The sequence below is a fragment of the Bos indicus genome, chromosome 6, assembly GCF_029378745.1.
Source record: "Bos indicus isolate NIAB-ARS_2022 breed Sahiwal x Tharparkar chromosome 6, NIAB-ARS_B.indTharparkar_mat_pri_1.0, whole genome shotgun sequence".
NCBI lineage: Eukaryota > Metazoa > Chordata > Mammalia > Artiodactyla > Bovidae > Bos > Bos indicus.
Genome location: NC_091765.1, coordinates 20,897,165 through 20,922,143, shown reverse-complemented (window position 1 = coordinate 20,922,143; position 24,979 = coordinate 20,897,165). Strand labels below are relative to the sequence as shown.

Here is a 24,979-nt window from a genome sequence, read left to right as displayed (position 1 = left end):
ATCACAGCATTGATACAATGCTTGAAAGACACCAAGGCCAGCCCAAGTCACTTCGATACTGAGCTTGTTTTCTGCTTCTGTGCATGAAGAAATAAATCTGCAACCTAGAATTATCCAGTTATCCTCAATCCCACATTGTGAAATGATTCCATTTAAGGATGTAATCAATCTTAATTGTGAAGGTCCTGCATTGATTTTCAACTCATGAATCTGCCTGAAGAGGTGAGATCCTTGTCATAGTTCTAGCCCCATCCACAGTGCATTCCAGAGCTGCTCACCCACCTTGGACTAACAAAACAGTTCTTTTTGTTGTTTAATAGAAAGATGAAAAGTGAAGAAAATTTCTAAGTGTAAAGGTACACCCAAAGAGAAATCCAGAGAAAATAGCAATAATAATGCAAAATATTCAACTATATAATTTCCAAGACTTTCATTTAACTGTGTAGTCAAATAATGCTATTATTCATTTCACAGCTATAGATCAATTTGCTCATGTGTGAAACCTATGAAATAACAACAATTTTCTCTTCAGATGAATAATTCTGGTCTGAGTTAGCCATACAATTTGATGAAAATACATTATTCCAGATGGATTCCAGTTGCTGGGCAGATGGAAATGTGTAAGTAAAAGACTAAAAACCTTATTATCCTAAATTAGGTGGTCAGAGAAAGTATGAGAACATAAACTGTATCCCAAATAATTTATAAGTTTTCTGATTTTTAAAAAATCTTTTCAGGAAAAAAAAAGCTGCTAAAGAGAAAAAAATGTATGTATTTAATTTTGACAAATATTTCAGTTTTTAAAAAATCTACTTTTACAGTCAAATTTTTATCCATATATTGTAGCTATACTAAATATAATACAGTCACTTTCCATTTTCACATACTTGGCCAATTTGTCTATAAACCAAGCACATGTATTTTCACTCTCCTTTAGATGAATGCATGGTATTCCCCCCACCCACGGGCACAGGTACAAACTAAGGGGAAATCACTGGTTTGACTGTGTTGAGTGACATGAGGTTCTGGGCCACCTACCCATGCAGCTACTTGTGTTCTCTGTCATTGCCTGTGCCATTTCTGGACACACCTTTCTATCTAAAAATAGACTGTTGCTGGGCCCATCCACATTCATGACTTGGCCAGTCCAACAGAAATTAGCTCACAATGGGCAGCTCAACTGGGGTCCTGTGGGCAAAAGTTCCATCTTTACCTGAACCCAATACCACTTCAGAAGCTGTTTTTCAAGAAGTATGTGATTCTCCACTGCAAATGGCATGGCCTTTCTCCAGACTCCCAAAGACCTGCCTTGAGTATCTGCCACTAGATATCGCTAGAAGCTCCAAACAACATCTTTTCCCACCACTGACACCTCTGTCGACTCCGATGGATCACACAGCCTGAGGTCTTGGACCCCCACTGCAGACTAGTCCTGTTGCAGAGTCCTTTCCTTCTCTGGTGCCCTTCAAAACTGACAGCCTTCTGTGTAACCAGTGTATGGGCTACAGTAGCATTTCCAGTTTAGAAAGCACTGCCTCTAGAACTGAGAAGAACCCCACTGGGAGCAGTGTCTCCCTGCTTGTGATGGGGATGCAAAATGCAGCAATTTGACTTTTATATAGGAGAGCATATTCCACCATATCACTCATCACCGGGTGTCTATAAACTTCACTGAAGTGGCAGGTCCCTGAAATTTCATCACCCACACTCAGGGATCGCCAACTCTTATTATAGAAGAGTAGACTATCTCTGTAAACTCTGAACACTCAGGCCAGTCTACAGAGCCCAAATCCTCTGGGGGTCATTTTTCCAGATGTTTCCATCCCATGTTTCAAGATCCCAGGTTTTCCAAATCAGGGCCTACAGAGACCTGCTCTGGCCGAGCATCAAAATATCTCTTCAGCTTTCAGACTCTATCAAGTTCTGAGTCTGCTCTTGGCTGTTCACTGTTCTACTGGAGGAGATAAGAGGTTCTTCATCATCATAAGGTACCAAAGAGCCTCTCCGACACTCACTCTTAGTATTTGTTTGTGAACAGCCCTCAGTTTCTCATATCCCACTGCAGGGCATCAGCATAGGATAGTTATAACCAGTTAACTCTGCTGTCCTTGCATGCCCCATCCCCACATCCTCAAATCCCTGTTTCATCACACCCAGAGGGGTGTTCTCCATTGTGATGTGTCTGCACATCCCCACTGGTGAAATCTCCAGCTATAGGGCTGCCTTCTGTGCCAGGGAATGTCTGCATCCTACATTCCTTTCAGGATGGGGCCTTCCTTGCTTGCTGGGCATTAAGTGAGCCAATCCCCAAACCCATCTTACCACCTGATTTATCAGAACATTTTTAGTATCAACTATATCAGTGCAGGCCAACCCAGAAGCAGACATCAAGATAGGATTTAAACTTGTAAGATGTTTATTAGGAAACACTCCTGTGAATGATAAAGGGAGAGGGGGCAGAAGGGGGGAGAGCTTTCAGGGCACCATGAGGTTTATCTCTGTAAAAAGAGAAAGTTTGTCATCCTGGATCAGAGGATTTCTAACTTTATAGCTCCCCCACTTCTGCATCTTCTGCTCACAAAGTTGTCAGAAGAACTAAAGGTAGGTGTAGATGGAAAGGCCTAGTTCAGAGTCCATGCTGAGAAGGTACTTTAACGACAATAGTTCTTTAATAATGTTAAGTTATATGTTCAGTGCAGAAAAAACAGGGGAATAATAGGCAGAGCCCTTGCGTGTCCTTCAGAGAAATACAGTGCCCTTAATTCCATGCGTAAATAGGTAGCCATGGAGGCTGCCTCTCTCTGCATTTACAACAACCCTTATTTGTCATCAAAGTCAATGTTAAGCACTTTATATTTAGCACAAGGAAAAAAACAGGATGCACTTATCTCTTACAGACACGACCTCAAAATGTATTCTGTTTTACAACCATTATTACTAACTAAAATGCATCTCCCCTATTGTTTAAGCAGAAAGAGGAAAAATAGGGCTTGCGGCAAGAGGTAGAACAAGGCAAACAATTACTGTGTGCTGGTTGATGCCAGGCATTACTTTACACCCTTGATGAATGTCTTCTGACTTCATCCTTACAACAGCACTCTGGGGTAGGAATTATTATCCATATCTTATATGAAAATTGAGGTTTATAGAGGTTAAGTCACTGGTTCATAGTAACTCAGTTAATTATCAAAATGATTAATCATTGACTCTAGATCCTTGTATATTTCACTTTTTAAAATTTTCATCTATAAAGGGAGACTTATGTAAGAGTTATAAAAATATTTTAGCTTAAATGATTTTCTTTTCAATATACAAAGACTTTTGGCTATATTTTAATATAATGAACTCTGTAATAATTTTTATCCCTACCTCAGTTAATACCACATTAAAGTAGTTAGTAGTTTGGTGCAAATGTATTTGCAGTTTTGGACCATGAATTTTAAATCATCATGCTGCTGCTGCTGCTAAGTCACTTCAGTCGTGTCCGACTCTGTGCGACCCCATAGACGGCAGCCCACCAGGCTCCCCCATCCCTGGGATTCTCCAGGAAAGAACACTGGAGTGGGTTGCCATTTCCTTCTCAGAATGGGAACCATTACCATCAATACATTTTTGCAAATGAGAAATAAGTTTGTTTATTCCTGTAGCAAAAAAAAAAAAAAAAATCTGTGCTTCAGCATTCCGTGAACTCTTGGAAACTCTTCTACCTCCTGCTGGCTGTGGAAGTATTTTGCCTGCAGAAAGCTGTCCAGTTCCTTGAAGAAGTGGTAGTCAGTTGGTGAGAAGTCAGATGAATATGGCAGATGAGGCAAAATTTTTGTAGCCCGAATTGTTCCACTTTTGAAGCACTGGTTGTATGATGTACAGACAGGCACTGTCATGGAGAAGAACTGGACCCATTCTGCTGACCAATACCAGTTTCGGGCATTGTCGTTTTCAGTGCGTCTCATTGATTTGCTGAGTGTACTTCTCAGATATAATGGTTTCACTGTCTGCAGTGGATCGGACAGGCAGCGGATGACCAAACAGTGACCATGACCTTTTTGTGGTGCAAGTTTGGCTTTGGAAAGTGCTTTGGAGCTTCTTCTTGGTCCAACCACTGAGATGGTCATCACCAGCTGTTGTATAAAATCCACTGTTCATCACGTGTCACAATCCAATTGAGAAATGATTCATTGTTGTGGAAAATAAGAGACGACAACACTTCAAAATGACAATTATTTTGATTTGCATCAGCTCATGAGGCACCCACTTATTGAGCTTTTTCCACTTTCCAAAGTGCTTCAAATGCCAAACAACCATTGAATGGTCGACTCTGAGTTCTCTGGCAACTTCTCATAGAGTTATAAGAGGATCAGCTTTGATAATTGCTCTCAATCAGTCGTTGTCACCTTCTGATTGCTGGCCACTACACTCCTCATCTCCAAGACTCCCTTGCAGAATTTCTTGAACCACCACTACACTGTACTTTCATTAGCAGTTCCTGGGCCAAATGCATTGTTGATGTTCAAGTTTTCTCCACTCCTATACAACCTATTTTGAACTTGAATACGAATTGAATCACTCGAATTTGCTTTTTGTCTAACATCATTTCCATAATCTACAGTAAGTATAAAATACACAGCAAGTAATAAGTCATTCAGTTCGGTTCAGTTCCGTCGCTCAGTCGTGTCCGACTCTGCGACCCCATGAATCGCAGCACGCCAGGCCTCCCTGTCCATCACCAACTCCCGGAGTTCACTCAGACTCACGTCCATCGAGTCAGTGATGCCATCCAGCCATCTCATCCTCTGTCGTCCCCTTCTCCTCCTGCCCCCAATCCCTCCCAGCATTAGAGTCTTTTCCAGTGAGTCAACTCTTCGCATGAGGTGGCCAAAGTACTGGAGTTTCAGCTTTAGCATCATTCCTTCCAAAGAAATCCCAGGGCTGATCTCCTTCAGAATGGACTGGTTGAATCTCCTTGCAGTCCTTAGCAAAAATCATAAAGCGAGAAATATGCATTATAGCATAGTCACATTTAAGAATGTATTCCAATAACAAACAGCAAATTTCAACAGTGCAAAACTGAAATTAGTTTTGTATCAACCTAACAGTTGTTCATAGATCTATTGCTCTCACTTAAATTTAACCTCTTTGAGGACAGTTGTCATGTCTAATTCATCTCATCCCTGCCACCCAGAACAAGGCCTAAATATTACAGCTACTTCATTTCTGTATGCTGAGCCAAATAGGAAATCTCAAACAACACAGTTAATTTTTCTTCTAATTCTCCAGTTATTTTGATATAACAGATTAGAATATTAGAGAGGAAAACACATTCTCCTCTTTATTCTGTGGAACCCACATCAACATGGAAGGACTCTCTCAAGAGTGTTAAAACTCTTCTATTTGTTAAGAATCCAAAGTTGTTTAACTAGGTTTTTCCCTTGGCTAAAAGATAGATGTGTGCCATGGGAATCAACAGCAAGCCCTCATCCCAGAAACTCACCCCGAAGGTTTCCCCACTGCATGGAGAGAGGATGGGGAACGTGAAAGGAGAGAGCACCTGGGGGCTGGGGAACAGATCATGAAAGAGTCACTTCAGAAAATAAGGCTTTGACAGTGGCTTTCTGCGTTTGCATCGTGGAGCACAGGCTTAGAGACAGACGAGCCTTAGTTTGAATCCTGCATGTGGCATTAAGCTGTGTGACCTTGAACCATCTGCTGAAAACTTCTAACCACAGTTTCCTTGAGTGTTTCACACTAATACTATACTAATAGTGTTATTGTGAGAATGAAAAGAAAGAGCAAGTGTAAAGCATTTAGCACCTGGCCAGAGCAGGAGAAATACTCATTAAATACTCATTGCTACTCATTCTTATTTTTCCTTTGCATGCAACTATCTCCTTGTCTGTCTGGGCCAAATGATAACAACACTTGGAACTCATGATTTTAGTAGGTCTTTGAGTTTCCACAGCATCCTCCATCTCAGAGAACCAAAACCCTGGAAAATATAAATTCTTATCTACTTTATTTATACTAGTAAAGGCAGGAGCACACACAATGGCCAGTTATTCAAAAGAACTGTAGTATAGAAAACTAACTCCACAGGCACAAAGAAAAACCAAGTAAACCCTTAGCAGAATCTAGGTCTCTCATCTTGCAGGATTCCTCTTTAATTGGATCAGACTATCTGTTTCCAGTGGCTAAATATTATTTATTGGCAGCGTAAGTCAATGCTGCTGATATATTACTCTTTCGGGGAGTGTTTGTTTTTGGAAAACTGCTCTCAAATTTTCTAAATGTGAATTTAAAAGTCTGTCAGTCTATGTGCCGATAACACAAAACAGATTGTAAATGTAACGGGATGCAATCAAGTCAAACAAATCCAATGAGAGTGCCAGAAGGCTTAATATTAGGACTGCTCCTGTTCACAGGCTTTTGCTAATGACGGAACAATTGTTTGTGCTGATTTGTAGCTGGCATTGATATGCAGACAGTGACACTTTCATCTAAAATCCAGCTCCAAAATTTTTTTAATCCTGTCAGTGAATTTGCTGTGTCTGCAAAGAGCAACTCCAAAGAATCTTTCTCAATAATAAGAAACGGGAATATGTAAGCAGAGTCTTTAATTCTAAATCCAAGGCTTTCGTCAAAATATACAATGATTCTTTTTCTCTGTCATTGTTTTGTCATCTACTGGGATGCCTGCCTCTGAACTACTTATGTGAATTTATAAGTAACACATCTTTAAAATACTGAAATTGGTCAATGATGGAGGGAGGTGGGCATTAAACTACAGAAGGATATTGCAAGATTCCAAACTCATCTAACATTTCCTTCTGAAAATAAGAAAATGTAAATGCGCTCTGACTGCTGTTCACATTGACTGTGGGGACCAGTTTTTTATCAAACAGCACCTGCCTCTCTTTTCAGAGATGTCTGCGTGTGAGGATAAATGCAAACAACAAAGGCTTCGACTGTGGCAGCGGCTGCATCATTTGCTGGGAACTTGCCATTATGTTTCAGGTCAGAGACTGAGGCTTGATGCAGGGAATGGAGCTTTTAATATCAGGTGAATGGATTTTTATAAGAGGTTGGGAAGCTTTGGGTCTTAGTGAGAAAATAGCGCTTTAAAAATAGTCACATTTCTTTTGTACTGCAATTATCAGTGCATGACGAATCATTTTTTATTCTGCTTCATGTAGGCAAAGGGAAATATCCCCTACCCATCTCTGTGGGCTGGACATTTTAAGAAGTCAAAATGTTCCCGTGTTTAATCAGTTTTCTGAGAATATGCAATTTACCTCAAAGATTGATCCTGAAACCAGGCTTCTGAGGGAGGATGAACAAATGGCACAAATTCATCAATTTGTCCAGGAAGTCACTGTCACATGTTCCCTGTTTAAACAGGTAATGTTAAGTAAATTGGTAGCATTTTCATAATTCCTACTGGAAAGAAGCTCACATTGTAAGTGACCAAACATCAGAAATAATAATCAGCTTTATTAAAAATTGGGAAAAAATGATAAAAATGAAAGAACAGAACAATCCCTTGAACACAGCTCTGACTTTGATGGTGAAACCCAGGCAGATCTCTTAATGCCTCTGAGCTTCCATTTCCTTGTCTATAAAGCAGAAATAGTCAAAGGTTCCCCTAATTGTGAATAGGAAATGGGAAAATGTGAAGAGCTTTGCAAACAGTAAAACACTTAAGAGCATCAGGAAGAAAAGGAGCTAGGGGAATGATAATAGTAACAATAAAACAATTGTAAAAGCAATTTTATTATTAAGTAATATAATGGCAATTATTATCATTACTATTGAAAATAGTAAATCTTGCCCAGAAGTGCCGAAAATTAGTAGATGATACACCTCAGACTATGTTGTTCTTATGCTCTGGAGGAAAAGGAGACACAGAGGCCTCTTAATCCCATATGAAAAAATGAGTCTGTTCTGACTGAAGTGGACTCTAGTCACATTAACATGTATTCTTTGAAAGAAATTCTGCAGACCTTGAATTAAAATCACATCTTTCTGAGAGCCTTTTTCAAAAGCAAAGGGTGGGCTGGTTAAGGATCCTATTCTTCAGAGAGTTTGCAGGGTTTCAAATGACCTTGGCCCACCTAACAGGAGTGGGGGATCACATTAACTTTTAAGGTCATATTTCTCTCTCAATAAATCAGTTGGCCACATGTTTATATAGTCTTACCCAAAGGTGCCTGTCAGTGGCAAGCATTCATTACTGTATCTCTGCTCCAAAATTCATAGCAATCCATTGCTTCAGGGACTAAAGATTTTAAAACAGCATCCTAAAAACATCACAGGAATTATGGATCAAAAACTACTGTGTAAACCAACACCCCCAAAAAATAAATATATGTTTAAAACTAGATGCATTGTATATACAACTTCCCACACTCACTTTCAGGGTGAAAAGTTTTGTGATAAGAAGGTAAGGCAACGGCGGTCACACATGAAGAATCTAAGCACCACAATTCTCTGCTCAGAGATGGAGAAAGATGTGATCAGTATGTAGGTTGCCAAGCTTTTCCCTGCCTTTGGTGGTTGTAAACTGTGTCTGTTTAGATAACCACATTTCCCAGAGTCTTCTTCCCTGTGTAGTCCTGCGTTAGTGCCACCATGGAGATGTTTGCATGAGATTTGGGAGATCGAGTAAATCAGCAGGCATTATACTCAGAAGATAGTGGTTGCTTTAGTCAGAGAGGAACAGAGAGGTTTGTGTTGTCCTGTTCTCCTTGATCTATGTCCACCTTCCTATCTGACTGCCTGCTCTGCTAACCAATAACGGCCCCAGGCTACCTCCAGACCCTTTGTGGTGAATTCACAGAGGCGTTAGCCACCAAGAACAAGAAACTTTAAGAAGACTTCCCACTCGGTGCTGTTTCTGACTCCACTCTAGTGGCTGGACTTAACTGGCTCCCCGCAAGCTCTACTCTGTTTACCCACTGGAGAGTTGGGTCAAGTCAGGTTCATATATCAACACAGTTAAAGCCATATAAAGATGTTCGGTATTAGAAAAAAAAGCGTGGGCTTCAAAGCCGTTTAAATCTACGTACTCCTCATAACTCTTTCCTCTTTTCAGCTATATTACCTTAATTTTCTTAAGCCTCCATTTCTACCTTCAGGCAAAATAGTAAAAGTCTTGCCTTGGTCTTATGTGAAGAAAGTAGAAGTTCTTCCATGAGAATTCTTTATCATAGCTAGTCTTCAAGTAGGTTTGGGGCTCATGCACTCTACCTACATGAAAAGCCTAAGCGGAGACTTTAAAGCGACCCATGATTGTTAGTGCCTTGGAAGCATTTGGGAAGATCAAATATAGAAACTTTCCAAAGGAAAGCACCTTAGATCCAGGGCACAAAGTTTTTCCCAAAATATTTCCAAGAAACATGAGCTCAGTTAAGGGGGAAAAAATTGCAAACACCCAAGGAAACAAGTTGTCACTATCAAGAATCAACAAAAACAGCAAAAAAACAGAATCTGACTTGCAAAGATTGCAAATAATTAATTTACAAACATATTTATCAATCTCATACTTTGTGTCAGACTGTCCTTGGTGCCTGGGCTCATTGATGTATCAATGAGCAAAACTGAATTCTATCCATCTTGGTGATATTTATTATCAATGTTTAAAATGTAAGGTATGTCCCTTTAAATTTTTGAAGAGATACTAGAGGCTGTCAAGGGCTTCCCAGGTGGCAGTAAGGGTAGAGAACTCGCCTGCCAAGGCAGGAGACGTAAGAGACATGGGTTTGATTCCTGGGTTGGGAGGATCCTCTGGAGGAGGGCAGTCCACTCCAGTATTCTTGTCTGGAGAATCCCATGGACAGAGAAGACTGGCAGGCTAAAATTCATAGGGTTGCAAAGTGTCAGACATGACTCAAGTAACTTAGCATGCACGCACAAAGAGGGTGTCAAAATTACAGGCAAATTTGATAAATAAATAGAACTTGAAGAAAAAAATAAAAATAATGATCTTGGAAATTAGAAACTCAAAAGGACAGGATAAGACACAGGTTAGAAACAACTAAAGAGAGAACTCAAGATTTTATCCAGAATGTAGGACAAAGAGACAGTGGGATGAATAATATGAACTCAAGATAACAGGACATGAAAATTAGGTTAATTTCTAACACATACCCTTTCAGTGTTTCAGAAGGAGAAGTGGCAGGTAGGGGGACAGGGAGTGCAATATTCAAGAGATTGTGGCTGAGAGTTTTCCAGAAGTGAAAGATAGCAATCCTCACATTCAAGAAACACAGCAAGTCACACTGCTGTGTTGTTGTTTAATTTATTTGACAATAAATAAAATTTAATTGTAACATATTTTATAACATTAGGTTTTGGTACCAAACGCATATTAAAAGATGGAATAAAAATGTATCTTCTATCATGTCTTCAAAAAGGGTGATGCACTCAAGGCATGAGATTTAAGGAGGCATAATCTAGAGACATACAAGGGCAGGGCTGACCCTTTTGGAAATCTGATGGTGAACACCGCCTTCAACTTTGTGCCCTGGGTGTCTCATTTGCCTCACCTCTGTCCTAGCCCTCATAGACAAAAATCTGCTTTTGTGATCTGATACTTGAAATTATCTAATTGAACATTTAAAAAAATAAACTGAGCTATTTTTATGAAGTTTATATATTTTTAAATTTACTATCTTGTAATCTAATATATATTCAATATAATACACCCTTTGTAAATGTATAGTTTATTGAACTTAACAATGTAACTAACTCCACAATCAAGATACAGATATTTCCATCATCCCCCAAAATTCACTCATGCTCTTTTGCTGTTATCTGTCCCCACCGCTGCTCCTAGGAAACCATTGATGTGATTTCTGTCATTGTAGTTTAGATTTGACTTTTTAACAATTTTATATGAATGGTATCATGTAGCATTTGTGCGTGCATGCTAAGTCACTTCAGTTGTGTGTGACTCTGCAGCCTCATGGACTGTAGCCCTCCAGGCTCCTCTGTCTGTGGGATTCTGTAGGCAGGAATATCGGAGCTGGCTGCCCCAACTTTCTCCAGGGGATCTTCCTGACCTAAGGATCCAACTTGCATCTCCTGCGGCTTTGGCGTTACAGGTGGATACTTCATCGCAGAACCATCAGGGAAGCCCTGTAGAATTTACATTTTGTTTTTAAATAACAAGATAAAATTATCTAAGGCAACACTTTTTTCCAAATGTCACATTACAGATATGAATTATCATTTTTGTAATAAATAAAAAAGCTAAGTTAGACATGTTTGTCACTCTGCTTTTTTCTTTTTACCAAGGCTTCAGAAGTACTAAAGAGATTTTGATGTACTATGTAAAAAATGTTGAAATTAGTGAAATCAGAATTTTGTACAGTATGTCTTGAGGCAAATTAGAGAATTACTATTATTTCTATACTCTTAGTTAAATCATATTTAACTTCATATTCATTTTGTTTTTTTGTCTACAGAAAGTTTGATCATGGATATAAATTAAATTTAAAAGGTACAAAGAATTTTTTTTTTAATTTTAGCCTTATAACAATCAAAATCAACATAATGGCTAAACTTGGCCAAATCACAAGTGTAATTATCTTATATCCAATGATTGGTATGCCTGGCCACTCCATATACTCCATCAAACTCTCAAAGGTTCAGTTCTGAAAGAAAAAATAATCACATCATCATTTAAGTATGTTTAAAACAGAAATTAGAGGTCACTAACAATTTTTATGCATCTCTGTATTGTTTTTCTAAGGGAGATATAATACATTAAATCTTCCCTGGTGGCTCAATAGTAAAGAATCCACCTGCAAAGCAGGAGACATGGGTTCGATTCCTAGGTGGGGAAAATTGCCTGGAGAAGGAAATGGCAACTCACTCCAGTATTCTTGTCCTGGAAATTGCATGGACAGAGGAGCCTGCTGGGCTACAGTCCATGGGGTTGCAAGAGTCGGACATGACTTAGCGACTAAGCCACCACTATTGTTACATTCAAAAATCTTCTATAGGGACTTCTCTGGTGGTCCAGTGGTTAAGACTCTGTGCTCCCAGTTCAGGGGGTACAAGTCTGATCCCTGGTTGGAGAACTAAGATCCTTCATGTGCTGTACAGTGTGACCAAAAAGAAAAATCTTTTATAAACTTACCAAACAGGTAACTTTTTAAACATACCAGAAGCCAAAGTGAAGTCGTTCAGTCATGTCCGACTCTTTGCGACCTCATGGACTGTAGCCTACCAAGCTCCTCCATCCATGGAATTTTCCAGGCAAGAGTTCTGGAGTGGGTTGCCATTTCCTTCTCCATGGGATCTTCCCGACCCAGGGATCAAACCCAGGTCTCCCGCGTTGCAGGCAGATGAGTTACCATCTGAGCCACCAGGGAAGCCCCCTAGAAGCCAAAATAGATGTCAATACCATTTTTTAATGATGAATCCCCTGTGACTGTTTTGCAAGCTTCTGAGAATTTTCAAACCACAATTCAGGAAATAAAATTTAACTGTTTATAGGCCACTTATGGCTCACTAATTACTGCACGTCATCAAGAAAAATTCTCTTTAGCCAGTCACACACTCTTTGAAGTCTCTGCATTATTTTACACCATTTATCAGACCTCTCCTTCTCCCTTGTAATCCTGTCACTTTTTAATTAAGGCCAACATTGTATTACTGTCTCTCCAACCTACCTAGCTTGTTCATCTCTGCTTCTTTGCCAGTTCCTCTTCCTTCTCCACGGCTGCAACAAGGCTACACCCTCTGCTTTTCCTCTGATTCATCTACATACTGATCCTGGTCTTGGTTCCCCAGTTCTATTTCATTTTGCAGACTGTGTTTCCTGGGTATCCCCTGTCCGCTGGCTTCATTTGGTTAGACCAAATGGGGGCACTGGAGGGAGACTGGAAGCAGCCACAGAGGCACTGAGGAAGACAGGAGGGTAAAGCGTGGGGGAAGTCAGGGTATTTCCCTCCCTCTCTGTGTCTTGGGTGTCATCTCGGATGTCTTCACTGGAGCTGGGTGGTGCAGGCTTCACTCACATGTCTGGCAATTTATTTTGGCTGCTAGCAAGGTTCTCCTTCATGTGATAACTCACCTCTCAGCAGACAAGACTGGGCTTTTTCACAGAGCGGGGTCTGAAGGTTTGGAGAGAGCAAGACTGGAACTGCGAGACCTCTTACGGCATGTGGGTTCCAGAATTCACACAGTGTCACATCCCCCGTGTTCTATCAGTCAACACAAGTTACAAGGCCAGCCCTTATTCAATGGCTAGAAAAAACGGACTTTACTTCTTGATGAAAAGAGCAGAAATAATATTACAAAGGGCCTGGACACAAGGGAATGTTATTCCTTGGGGGCCATTATTGTAACAATATGCTTTACCCCATCCCTCCAGAAATACTACCTCCATCCTAACCATGGCTTAGAGTCCTAGCTGCATGCTGTTCCTAATCTCTGGCTTGTCTCCTTAGCTCCTTCATCACCTGTTAAACCTATTATTTGCATCAGATTGCTTCTGGTTTCTGTGTTACTGATTTGAAGCTAAATGTGTGTTACCTTTCTTACTTTAACAGTGAATAACTCAAATCTGAGTCCAGCTTGGTCTCTCATCCAAAATCCAATCCTAAATGCCCATATTGCCACCTAGATTTCCTCTTCATCATCTAAAGCTGGCATATCCAAAATCTAAGTTACAGTCCTCTCTTCCAGGCAATGACCATTGTCATTTTCTCTATACTCTAAACCAGGGGATGATTAACGATAGCCAGTGAACAAATGCACCACTGGTGGTTATACTAGAACACAGTCATGCTTGTTTATTTTTGTACCATTTATGGCTGCTTTAACACCACAGGGAATGGCAAACCACTTCAGTATTCTTGCCTTGAGAACCCCATGAACAGTATGAAAGGCAAAATGATAGGATACTGAGTAGGTGCCCAACATGCTACTGGAGATCAGTGGAGAAATAACTCCAGAAAGAATGAAGGGATGGAGCGAATGCAAAAACAATACCCAGTTGTGGATGTGACTGGAGATAAAAGCAAGGTCCGATGCTGTAAAGAGTGATATTGCATAGAAACCTGGAGTGTCAGGTCCATGAATCAAGGCAAATTGGAAGTGGTCAAACAAGAGATGGCTAGAGTGAATGTCGACATTCTAGGAATCAGCGAACTAAAATGGACTGGAATCAGTGAATTTAACTCACATGACCATTATATCTACTACTGCGGGCAGGAATCCCTCAGAAGAAATGGAGTAGCCATCATGGTCAACAAAAGAGTCCAAAATGCAGTACTTGGATGCAGTCTCAAAAACGACAGAATGATCTCTGTTCGTTTCCAAGGCAAACCATTCAATATTACAGCAATCCAAGTCTATGCCCCAACCAGTAAACTGAAGAAGCTGAAGTTGAAGAGTTCTATGAAGACCTACAAGACCTTTTAGGACTAACACCCAAAAAAGATGTCCTTTTCATTATAGGGGACTGGTATGCAAAAGTAGGAAGTCAAGAAACACCTGGAGTAACAAGAAAATTTGGCCTTGGAATACAGAATGAAGTAAGGCAAAGACTAATAGAGTTTTGCCAACACAACACACTGGTCGTAGCAAACACCCTCTTCCAACAACACAAGAGAACACTCTACACAGGGACATCACCAGATGGTCAACACCAAAATCAGATTGATTATATTCTTTGCAGCCAAAGATGGAGAAGCTCTAGGCAGTCAGCAAAAACAAGACCGGGAGCTGACTGTGGCCCAGATCATGAACTCCTTATCACCAAATTCAGATTTAAATTGAAGAAAGCAGGGAAAATCACTAGACCATTCATGTATGACCTAAATCAAATCCCTTATGATTGTACAGTGGAAGTGAGAAATAGATTTAAGGGCCTAGATCTGATAGAGTGCCTGATGAACTATGGAATGAGGTTTGTGACACTGTATAGGAGACAGGGATCAAGACTATCCCCATGGAAAAGAAATGCAAAAAAGCAAAATGGCTGTCTGGGGAAGCCTTACAAATACCTGTGAAAAGAAGAGAAGTGAAAGCAAAGGAGAAAAGGAAAGATATAAGCATCTGAATGCAGAGTTCCAAAGAATAACAAGAAGAGATAAGAAAGCCTTCCTCAGAGATCAATGCAAAGAAATAGAGGAAAACAACAGAATGGGAAAGACTAGAGATCTCTTCAAGAAAATTAGAGATACCAAGGGAACATGTCATGCAAAGATGGGCTCAATAAAGGACAGAAATGGTATGGACATAAGAGAAGCAGGAGATATTAAGAAGAAGTGGCAAGAATACACAAAAGAGGTGGCAAGAATACACAAAAAAGATCTTCACGACCCAGATAATCACGATGGTGTGATCACTGACCTAGAGCCAGACATCCTGGAATGTGAAGTCAAGTGGGCCTTAGAAAGCATCACTACGAACAAAGCTAGTGGAGGTGATGGCATTCCAGTTGAGCTATTTTAAAACCTGGAAGATGATGCTGTGAAAGTGCTGCACTCAATATCCCAGCACATTTGGAAAACTCAGCAGTGGCCACAGGACTGGAAAAGGTCAGTTTTCATTCCAATCCCAAAGAAAGGCAATGCCAAAGAATGCTCAAACTACCACACAATTGCACTCATCTCACATGCTAGTAAAGTAATGCTCAAAATTCTCCAAGCCAGGCTTCAGCAATACATGAACCATGAACTTCCAGATGTTCAAGCTGGTTTTAGAAAAGGCAGAGGAACCAGAGACCAAATTGCCAACATCCGCTGGATCATGGAAAAAGCAAGAGAGTTCCAGAAAAACATCTATTTCTGCTTTATTGACTATGCCAAAGCCTTTGACTGTGTGGATCACGACAAACTGTGGAAAATTCTGAGAGATGGGAATACCAGACCACCTGACCTGCCTCTTGAGAAATTTGTATGCAGGTCAGGAAGCAACAGTTAGAAATGGACATGGAACAACAGACTGGTTCCAAATAGGAAAAGGAGCACGTCAAGGCTGTATATTGTCACCCTGCTTATTTAACTTCTATGCAGAGTACATCATGAGAAACGCTGGGCTGGAAGAAGCACAAGCTGGAATTAAGATTGCCAGGAGAAATATCAATAACCTCAGATGACACCACCCTTATGGCAGAAAGTGAAGAGGAACTAAAAAGCCTCTTGATGAAGGTAAAAGAGAAGAGTGAAAAAGTTGGCTTAAAACTCAGCATTCAGAAAACGAAGATCATGGCATCTGGTCCCATCACTTCATGGGAAATAGATGGGGAAAGAGTGGAAACAGTGTCAGACTTTATTTTTTTTGGCTCCAAAATCACTGCAGATGGTGATTGCAGCCATGAAATTAAAAGATGCTTACTCCTTGGAAGAAAAGTTATGACCAACCTAGATAGCATATTGAAAAGCAGAGACATTACTTTGCCAACAAAGGTCCATCTAGCCAAAAAGGCTATGGTTTTTCCAGTGGTCATGTATGGATGTGAGAGTTGGACTGTGAAGAAAGCTGAGCGCCGAAGAATTGATGCTTTTGAACTGTGGTGTTGGAGAAGACTCCTGAGAGTCCCTTGGACTGCAAGGAGATCCAACCAGTCCATTCTGAAGGAGATCAGCCCTGGAATTTCTTTGGAAGGAATGATGCTAAAGCTGAAACTCTGATACTTTGGCCACCTGTTGTGAAGAGTTGACTCATTGGAAAAGACTCCAATGCTGGGAGGGATTGGGGGCAGGAGGAGAAGGGGACAACAGAGGATGAGATGGCTGGATGGCATCACTGACTCGATGGACATGAGTCTGAGTGAACTCCAGGAGTTGGTGATGGACAGGGAGGCCTGGTGTGCTGTGATTCGTGGGGTCACAAAGAGTCGGACACGACTGAGCGACTGAACTGAACTGAACTCACACCACAAGGGCAGAACTGAGTAGCTGCAACAGAGACCATCTGACCTGTAAAGTTTAAAATATTTACTATCTGGCTTTTTTGGAAAATTTGCCAACTCATTTTCTAGACCTCTGGTTCCTTCTTTCTCGTGTACAATCAGTGAGCAAGTGTTATCAATATCAGTTCAGACTCTAAGTTATCTCAGTATTCTCTTATCTCTCCCTGTCTCCAATCTCTTGATCTATTTTACATGTCTCCACTAAATTGATTGCTGCAAAATACCATTTTAATTGTTACTCACAGGTCTACAGTGACTTATTTTATGTATCTAATAATTACAAACTCACATTCTTCCATATTCACCCAACAAAAGTTAATTTGCTCTTTTCCCAACCCATCCTTTCCAATCTAGTGTTCCTTCTTTTACTTCATGTCAGAGTCTATGAATACAGGAATTTTGTTTCATTGCTTAAAGCTCTGGCACCAACTACAGTGTCAGGCATATAGTGACCTGGGAGTGAGTCACTGAGTGACTGTTCCACCTGAATACTACTAACTTTTTCCCTCTTCTGATACCTTATTTATGTATTTCTTCTACCTAGGGTGCCCTCTCCATTTTCTACCCATCCAAACTATTTTCATAGTCTCAACTTCTTTCCAAACTGTCTTAAACTTAATGATCTCTTCCTTCACTCAAATACTATGACCCTAAAAATCCATATCATCCATCCACCACTTAGCCCCATGCACAAGTGGATATGAAATTAGCTACTATATTGGTTCTTGGGACAGTAAGAACATATGTTTAACCATTCAAATTTATAACCTCCTTTCACATACCTCACAGCTGTCCTTTGAGATATATTTCATTATTGTTGATTAGTCATTTGACCAAAATTACAAAGCTAAATATTAAAAGACAGACCAATAGTCCAGTTTCTAAAAATATAAGTTCTAAGTCCAAAACTCTATGTTAATAAGACTTTCTAAGAAATGTCAGATGAGTCAGGTAATATAAAATTTTGTTCCTTTTTTTGTTTGTTTTTGCAAACTGAGAAGTAAAATTATTCAAATAGAAGAGTTGGGAAAAAGATGTGGAAAACACTTACCCGTAGGTTTTTACTCAAAAGAGAAAAAGATCACTTACACAGAATCTAACAATTACAACTCGTCCTTTCAATGTTTGTAAACAAAATCTTGAGATCAATACAGACATCCCTGGAAATAAACTCTTAAGACATTTAAGAGTTGAAACACTTTTTTACCAGTTTGGGAGGACAGATTATTAAATAATCAGGAATTTCACAATCTAAGCATTATAAGAACTTATATGGAAATTGGCAATGATGAAAATCAGGAATTTTTTCATTTTTTTAAGCTTTTTAAAAATAGTTTCCCAGCATATCACTGGATTGTAAAAGAAGAGGAAGAGAGAGAATAATAATAGCAGTAGAAATTAATAATTGATAAAAAAAAAAAGACACATTAGTTTAGATTTTACTATGTCAGTGGGGTGTTAAAGTTCCCTACTATTATTTTATAATATTACTGTCAGTTTCTCTCTTTATGTCTGTTGGTATTTGCCTTATATTTCAGTTCAGTTCACTCTCTGAGTCATGTCTGACTCTTTGCAACCCCATGAATCACAGCACGCCAGGCCTCCCTGTCCATCACCAACTCCCGGAGTTCACTCAGACTCATGTCCGTCGAGTCAGTGATGCCATCCAGCCATCTCATCCTCTGTTGTCCCCTTCTCCTCCTGCCCCCAATCCCTCCTAGCATCAGAGACTTTTGCAATGAGTCAACTCTTCGCATGAGGTGGCCAAAGTAATGGAGTTTCAGCTTTAGCATCATTCCTTCCAATGAACACCTAGGACTGATCTCCTTTAGGACAGAATGGTTGGATCTCCTTGCAGTCCAAGGGTCTCTCAAGAGTCTTCTCCAACACCACAGTTCAAAAGCATCAATTCTTCAGTGCTCAGCTTTCTTCACAGTCCAACTCTCACATCCATACATGACCACTGGAAAAACCATAGCCTTTTTGGCTAGACGGACCTTTGTTGGCAAAGTAATGTCTCTGCTTTTCAATATGCTATCTAGGTTGGTCAAAGCTTTTCTTCCAAGGAGTAAGCGTCTTTTAATTTCATGGCTGCAGTCACCATCTGCAGTGATTTTGAAGACCAAAAAATTAAAGTCTGATACTGTTTCCACTCTGTCCCCATCTATTTCCCATGAAGTGATGGGACCAGATGCCATGATCTTCATTTTCTGAATGTTGAGCTTTAAGCCAACTTTTTCACTCTCCTCTTCCACTTTCATCAAGAGGCTTTTTAGTTCCTCTTCACTTTCTGCCATAAGGGTGGTGTCATCTGCATATCTGAGGTTGTTGATATTTCTCTTGGCAATCTTGATTCCAGCTTGTGCTTCTTCCAGTCCAGCGTTTCTCATGATGTACTCTGCATAGAAGTTAAATAAACAGGGTGACAATATACAGCCTTGACGTGCTCCTTTTCCTATTTGGAACCAGTCTGTTGTTCCATATCCAGTTCTAACTGTTGCTTCCTGACCTGCATACAAATTTCTCAAGAGGCAGGTCAGGTGGTCTGGTATTCCCATCTCTTTCAGAATGTTCCACGGTTTGTTGTGATCCACACAGTCAAAGGCTTTGGCATAGTCAATAAAGCAGAAATAGATGTTTTTCTGGAACTCTCTTCCTTTTTCCATGATCCAGCGGATGTTGGCAATTTGATCTCTGGTTCCTCTGCCTTTTCTAAGACCAGCTTGAACATCTGGAAGTTCACGGTTCACATACTGTTGAAACCTGGCTTGGAGAATTTTGAGCATTACTTTACTAGCATGTGAGATGAGTGCAAATGTGCGGTAGTTTGGCATTCTTTGGCATTGCCTTTCTTTGGGATTGGAATGAAAACTGACCTTTTCTAGTCCTGTGGCCAATGCTGAGTTTTCCAAATGTGCTGGCATATTGAGCGCAGCACTTTCACAGCATCATCTTTCAGGATTTCAAATAGCTCAACTGGAATTCCATCACCTCCACTAGCTTTGTTCGTAGTGATGCTTTCTAAGGCCCACTTGACTTCACATTCCAGGATGTCTGGCTCTAGGTCAGTGATCACACCATCGTGATTATCTGGGTTGTGGAGCTCTTTTTTGTACAGTTCTCCTGTGTATTCTTACCACCTCTTCTTATTATCTTCTGTTTGTTAGGTCCATACCATTTCTGTCCTTTATCGAGCCCATCATTGGTGCTCCTATATTGGAGGCACATAGGTTAATGAGTGTAATATTTTCTTCTTGCATTTGTCACTTTATCATTATATAATGCCCTTCATCTTTTGTTATAGTCTTTGTTTTACAATATATTTTGTTGTTATGAGTATAGTTAACCCCACTATTTTATCATTTCTGTTTGAAATATCTTTTTCTATCTGCTCTATCTGTGTATGTCTTTAGCCCCGAAGTGATTTTCTTATAGCCAGCTTATTGAAGGTCCTGGTTTTTTATCCTGTCAGATAATGCCTTTTGATCATTTAGTTCATTGACATTTCAGTAACTATTAATAGATATGTAGATATTGCCATTACTGGTTTTCCATTGTTTTTGTAGTTATTTACTGTCCATTTCTTTTTTTTTTGGTTTCTCACATTGCACTTTGGTGATTTTCTTTAGTAGTATTCTTAGATTTCCTTTCTTTTTGGTTTTTGTGTATCTGCTGTAGTTTTTTGATTTGTGGCTACTGTTGGCTTTACATATGTTGATTCATAATTATATCTACTTGACTTAAACTGATAGTCATTTAAATTCAAATACATGCTAAACAATCTACATTTTTTTCTCCCCTCTACCACATTTTGTGTCTTTGATGTCATATTTTGCATCTTCCATCTTATTCCATTACTGTTTATTGTACTTATTAGTATTTTTAAAAAAAATTTTTATCTTTGTACTGACTTGAGACATTATAACAGCTTATTTGATCCCTTATCAGCTTATTTAACATTTGTAATGTTATCCCAGAGACCTCATATGTTGCACTTTTTTTTTTAATTGCCTTTCTGTCTGTTGTTCTTATTGGATGATTTCCATCATTCTATCTTCCCAATCACTTATGTACTTTTTTCTGTGTAATTTGGTTATTCATTGCTTCTAGCATATTTTTATCTCAGATATTGAATTATCTGTTTTTTTTATTGGATCATCTTTATATTTTCTAGTTACTTGTTAAAATGATTTGTGTTGAGATCAATTCTCTTCCCTAATTCAGGTGGCATTTCTATTACCAATATCTTGAGTTCCTTGGTAAAATTTCTTTTATTTCATAATTTTTTTTTCTGTGAATTTTTTCTTGCTATTTTTAAATTTTTTTATTTATTTTTTATTGAAGGATAATTGCTTTACAGAATTCTGCTGTTTTCTCTTAAATCTCAACATGAATCAGCCATGGGTATACATATATCCCCTCCCTTTTGAACCTCCCTCCTATCTCCCTCCCCAACCCACTCCCCAACCACTAGGCTGATACAGAGCCCCTGTTTGAATGTCCTGAAGCATACAGCAAATTCCCATTGGCTATTTTATATACGGTAGTGTAAGTTTCCATGCTACTCTTCCCATACATCTCACCCTCTCCTCCCCTCTCCGCATGTCCATAAGTCTATTCTCTGTGTCTGTTTCTCCAGTGTTGCCCTGTAAATTAATTCTTCAGTACCATTTTTCTAGATTCTGTATATATGCATTAGAATATGATATTTATCTTTCTCTTTCTGACTTACTTCACTCTGTATAATAGGTCCTAGGTTCATCCACCTCATTAGAACTGACTTAAATGCATTCCTTTTTATGGCTGAGTAATGTTCCATTGTGTATATGTACCACAACTTCTTTATTTATTCATCTGTTGATGGACATCTAGGTTGCTTCCATGTTCTAGCTATTGTAAATAGTACTGCAATAAACAATGGAATAATGTGTCTTTTCCAATTTTGGTTTCCTCGGGGTATATGCCTAGGAGTCAGATTGCTGGATTATATGGTGGTTTTATTCCTAGGTTTTTAAGGAATCTCCATATCATCTTCCATAGTGGCTGTATCAATTTACATTCCCACCAACAGTGCAAGAGCATTCCCTTTTCTGCAAAACCTCTCCAGCATTTATTGTTTGTAGACTTTTTGATGATGGCCATTCTGACTGGTATGAGGTGATATCTCATAGTTTTGATTTGCATTTCTCTAATAATGAGCAATGTTGAGCATCTTTTCATGTGTTTGTTAGCCATCTGTATGTATTCTTTGGAGAAATGTCTGTTCAGGTCTTTATTCCATGTTTTGATTGGGTTGTTTGTTTTTCTGGTATTGAGTTGTATGAACTGCTTGTATATTTTGGAAATTAATCCTTTGTCAGTTGTTTCATTTGCTATTATTTTCTCCCATTCTGAGGGTTGTCTTTTCACCTTGTTTATAGTTTCCTTTGCTGTACAAAAGCTTTTAAGTTTAGTCAGGTCCCACTTGTTTGCTTTTGTTTTTATTTCCATTACTCTAAGGAGGTGGGTCATAGAGCATCTTGCTTTGATTTATGTCTTTGAGTGTTCTGCCTATTTTCCTCTAAGAGTTTTATGGTTTGGGGTCTTATATTTAGGTCTTTAATCCATTCTGAGTTTATCTTTGTGTATGGTGTTCGTTTCAGTTCAGTTCAGTCACTCAGTCATGTCCAACTCTTTGCAACTACATGAACTGCAGCACATCAGGCCTCCTTATCCATCACCAACTCCTGAAGTCCACCCAAACCCATGTCCGTTGAGTCGGTGACGCCCACCATCTCATCCTCTGTCATCCCCTTCTCCTCCTGCCCTCAATCTTTCCCAGCATCAGGGTCTATTCAGATGAGTCAGTTCTTCTCATCAGGCGGCCAAGGTATTGGAGTTTCAGCTTCAACATCAGTGCTTCCAATGAATACCCAGGACTGATCTCCTTTAGGATGGACTGGTTGGATCTCCTTGCAGTCCAAGGGACTCTCAAGAGTCTTCTTCAACACCACAGTTCAAAAGCATCAATTCTTCCGTGCTCAGCTTTCTTTATAGTCCAACTCACATCCATACAGGACTACTGGAAAAACCATAGCCTTGACTAGACAGACCTTTGTTGACAAAGTAATGTCTCTGCTTTTTAATGTGCTGTCTAGTTTGGTCCTTACTTTCCTTCCAAGGAGCAAATGTCTTTTAATTTCATGGCTGCAATCACCATCTGCAGTGATTTTGGAGCCCCCCAAAATAAAGTCTGACACTGTTTCCCCATCTATTTCCCATGAAGTGATGGGACCAGATGCCATGATCTTAGTTTTCTGAATGTTGAGCTTTAAGCCAACTTTTTCACTCTCCTCTTTTACTTTCATCAAGAGGCTCTTTAGTTCTTCTTCACTTTCTGCCGTAAGGGTGGTGTCATCTGCATATCTGAGGTTATTGATATTTCTCCTGGCAATCTTGATTCCAGCTTGTGCTTCTTCCAGTCCAGCGTTTCTCATGATATACTCTGCATAGAAGTTAAATAAGTTAAATAAGGGTGACAATATACAGCCTAGACGTGCTCCTTTTCCTATTTGGAACCAGTCTGTTGTTCCATGTCCAGTTCTAACTATTGTTTCCTGACCTGCATATAGGTTTCTCAAGAGGCAGGTCAGGTGGTCTGGTATTCCCATCTCTTTCAGAATTTTCCACAGTTTATTGTGAGCCACACAGTCAAAGGCTTTGGCATAGTCAATAAAGCAGAAATAGATGTTTTTCTGGAACTCTCTTGCTTTTTCCATGATCCAGCGGATGTTGGCAATTTGATCTCTGGTTCCTCTGCCTTTTCTAAAACCAGCTTGAATATCTGGTACTTCACGGTTCATGTATTGCTGAAGCCTGGCTTGGAGAATTTTAAGCATCACTTTCCTAGTGTGTGAGATGAGTGCAATTGTGTGGTAGTTTGAGCATTCTTTGGCATTGCATTTCTTTGGGATAGGAATGAAAACTTACATTTGTCAGTCCTGTGGCCACTGCTGAGTTTGTGTTTTAATTTCATTCTTTTACATGTACCTGTCCAGTTTTCACAGCACCATTTATTGAAGAGGCTGTCTTTGCCCCATTGTATATTCTTGCCTCCTTTGTCAAAAATAAGGGATCCATAGGTGCATGGGTTTATTTCTGGGTTTTCTACCTTATTCCATTGGTCTATATTTCTGTTTTTGTGCCAGTACCATACCGTCTTGATGACTGTATCTTTGTAGTATAATCTGAGGTCAGGAAGGTTGATTCCTCCATCGCCATTCTTCTTTCTCAAGACTGTTTTGGCTATTAGCGGTCTTTTGTGTTTCCATATGAACTGTGAAATTTTTTGTTCTAGCTCTGTGAAAAATGCCATTGGTAACTTGACAGGGATTGCATCAAATCTATTGATTGCATTTGGTAGTATAGTCATTTTCAAAATATTGATTCTTCCTACCCAGGAACATGGAATATCTCTCCATCTATTTATGTCATCTTTGATTTCTTTCATTAGTGTCTTATAATTTTCTGTGTACAGTTCCTTTGTCTTCTTAGGTAAGTTTATTCCTAGATATCTAATTCTTCTTATACAATGATGAATGGGATAGATTCCTTCATTTCTCTTTCTGATTTTTCATTGTTAGTATGCAGAAATGCAAGTGATTTCTGTGTATTGATTTTGTCTCATGCAACTTTCCTAAATTCACTGATTAGCTCTAATAATTTTCTGATACTATGTTTAGGGTTTTCGCTAGTAAAGTAATACTCAAAATTCTCCAAGCCAGGCTTCAGCAATACATGAACCATGAACTTCCTGATGTTCAAGCTGGTTTTAGAAAAGGCAGAGGAACCAGAGACCAAATTGCCAACATCCACTGGATCATGGAAAAAGCAAGAGAGTTCCAGAAAAACATCTATTTCTGCTTTATTGACTATGCCAAAGCCTTTGACTGTGTGGTTCACAATAAACTGTGGAAAATTCTGAAAGAGATGGGAATACCAGACCACCTGACCTGCCTCTTGAGAAATCTGTATGCAGGTCAGGAAGCAACAGTTAGAACTGGACATGGAACAACA

The 24,979-nt window shown here is 39.5% G+C and overlaps 2 long non-coding RNA genes across 2 annotated transcripts in view; one reads left to right on the top strand and one right to left on the bottom strand.

Annotated features, from left to right (window-relative positions):
- Positions 1–2,430: 2,430 nt before the first annotated feature.
- Positions 2,431–23,520, bottom strand: LOC139183594 (uncharacterized). The gene is made up of 4 exons (XR_011567091.1): positions 8,405–23,520; positions 8,192–8,291; positions 7,287–7,380; positions 2,431–4,968 (listed from the first exon to the last, which is right to left on the bottom strand). It is a non-coding gene; the product is annotated as an uncharacterized lncRNA (long non-coding RNA).
- Positions 7,183–24,979, top strand: part of LOC139183595 (uncharacterized) — a 31,028-nt gene continuing 13,231 nt past the window's right edge. The window contains exon 1 of the long non-coding RNA XR_011567092.1: positions 7,183–7,392. This is a non-coding gene — a long non-coding RNA (uncharacterized lncRNA). The remainder of the gene's footprint in view (positions 7,393–24,979) is intronic.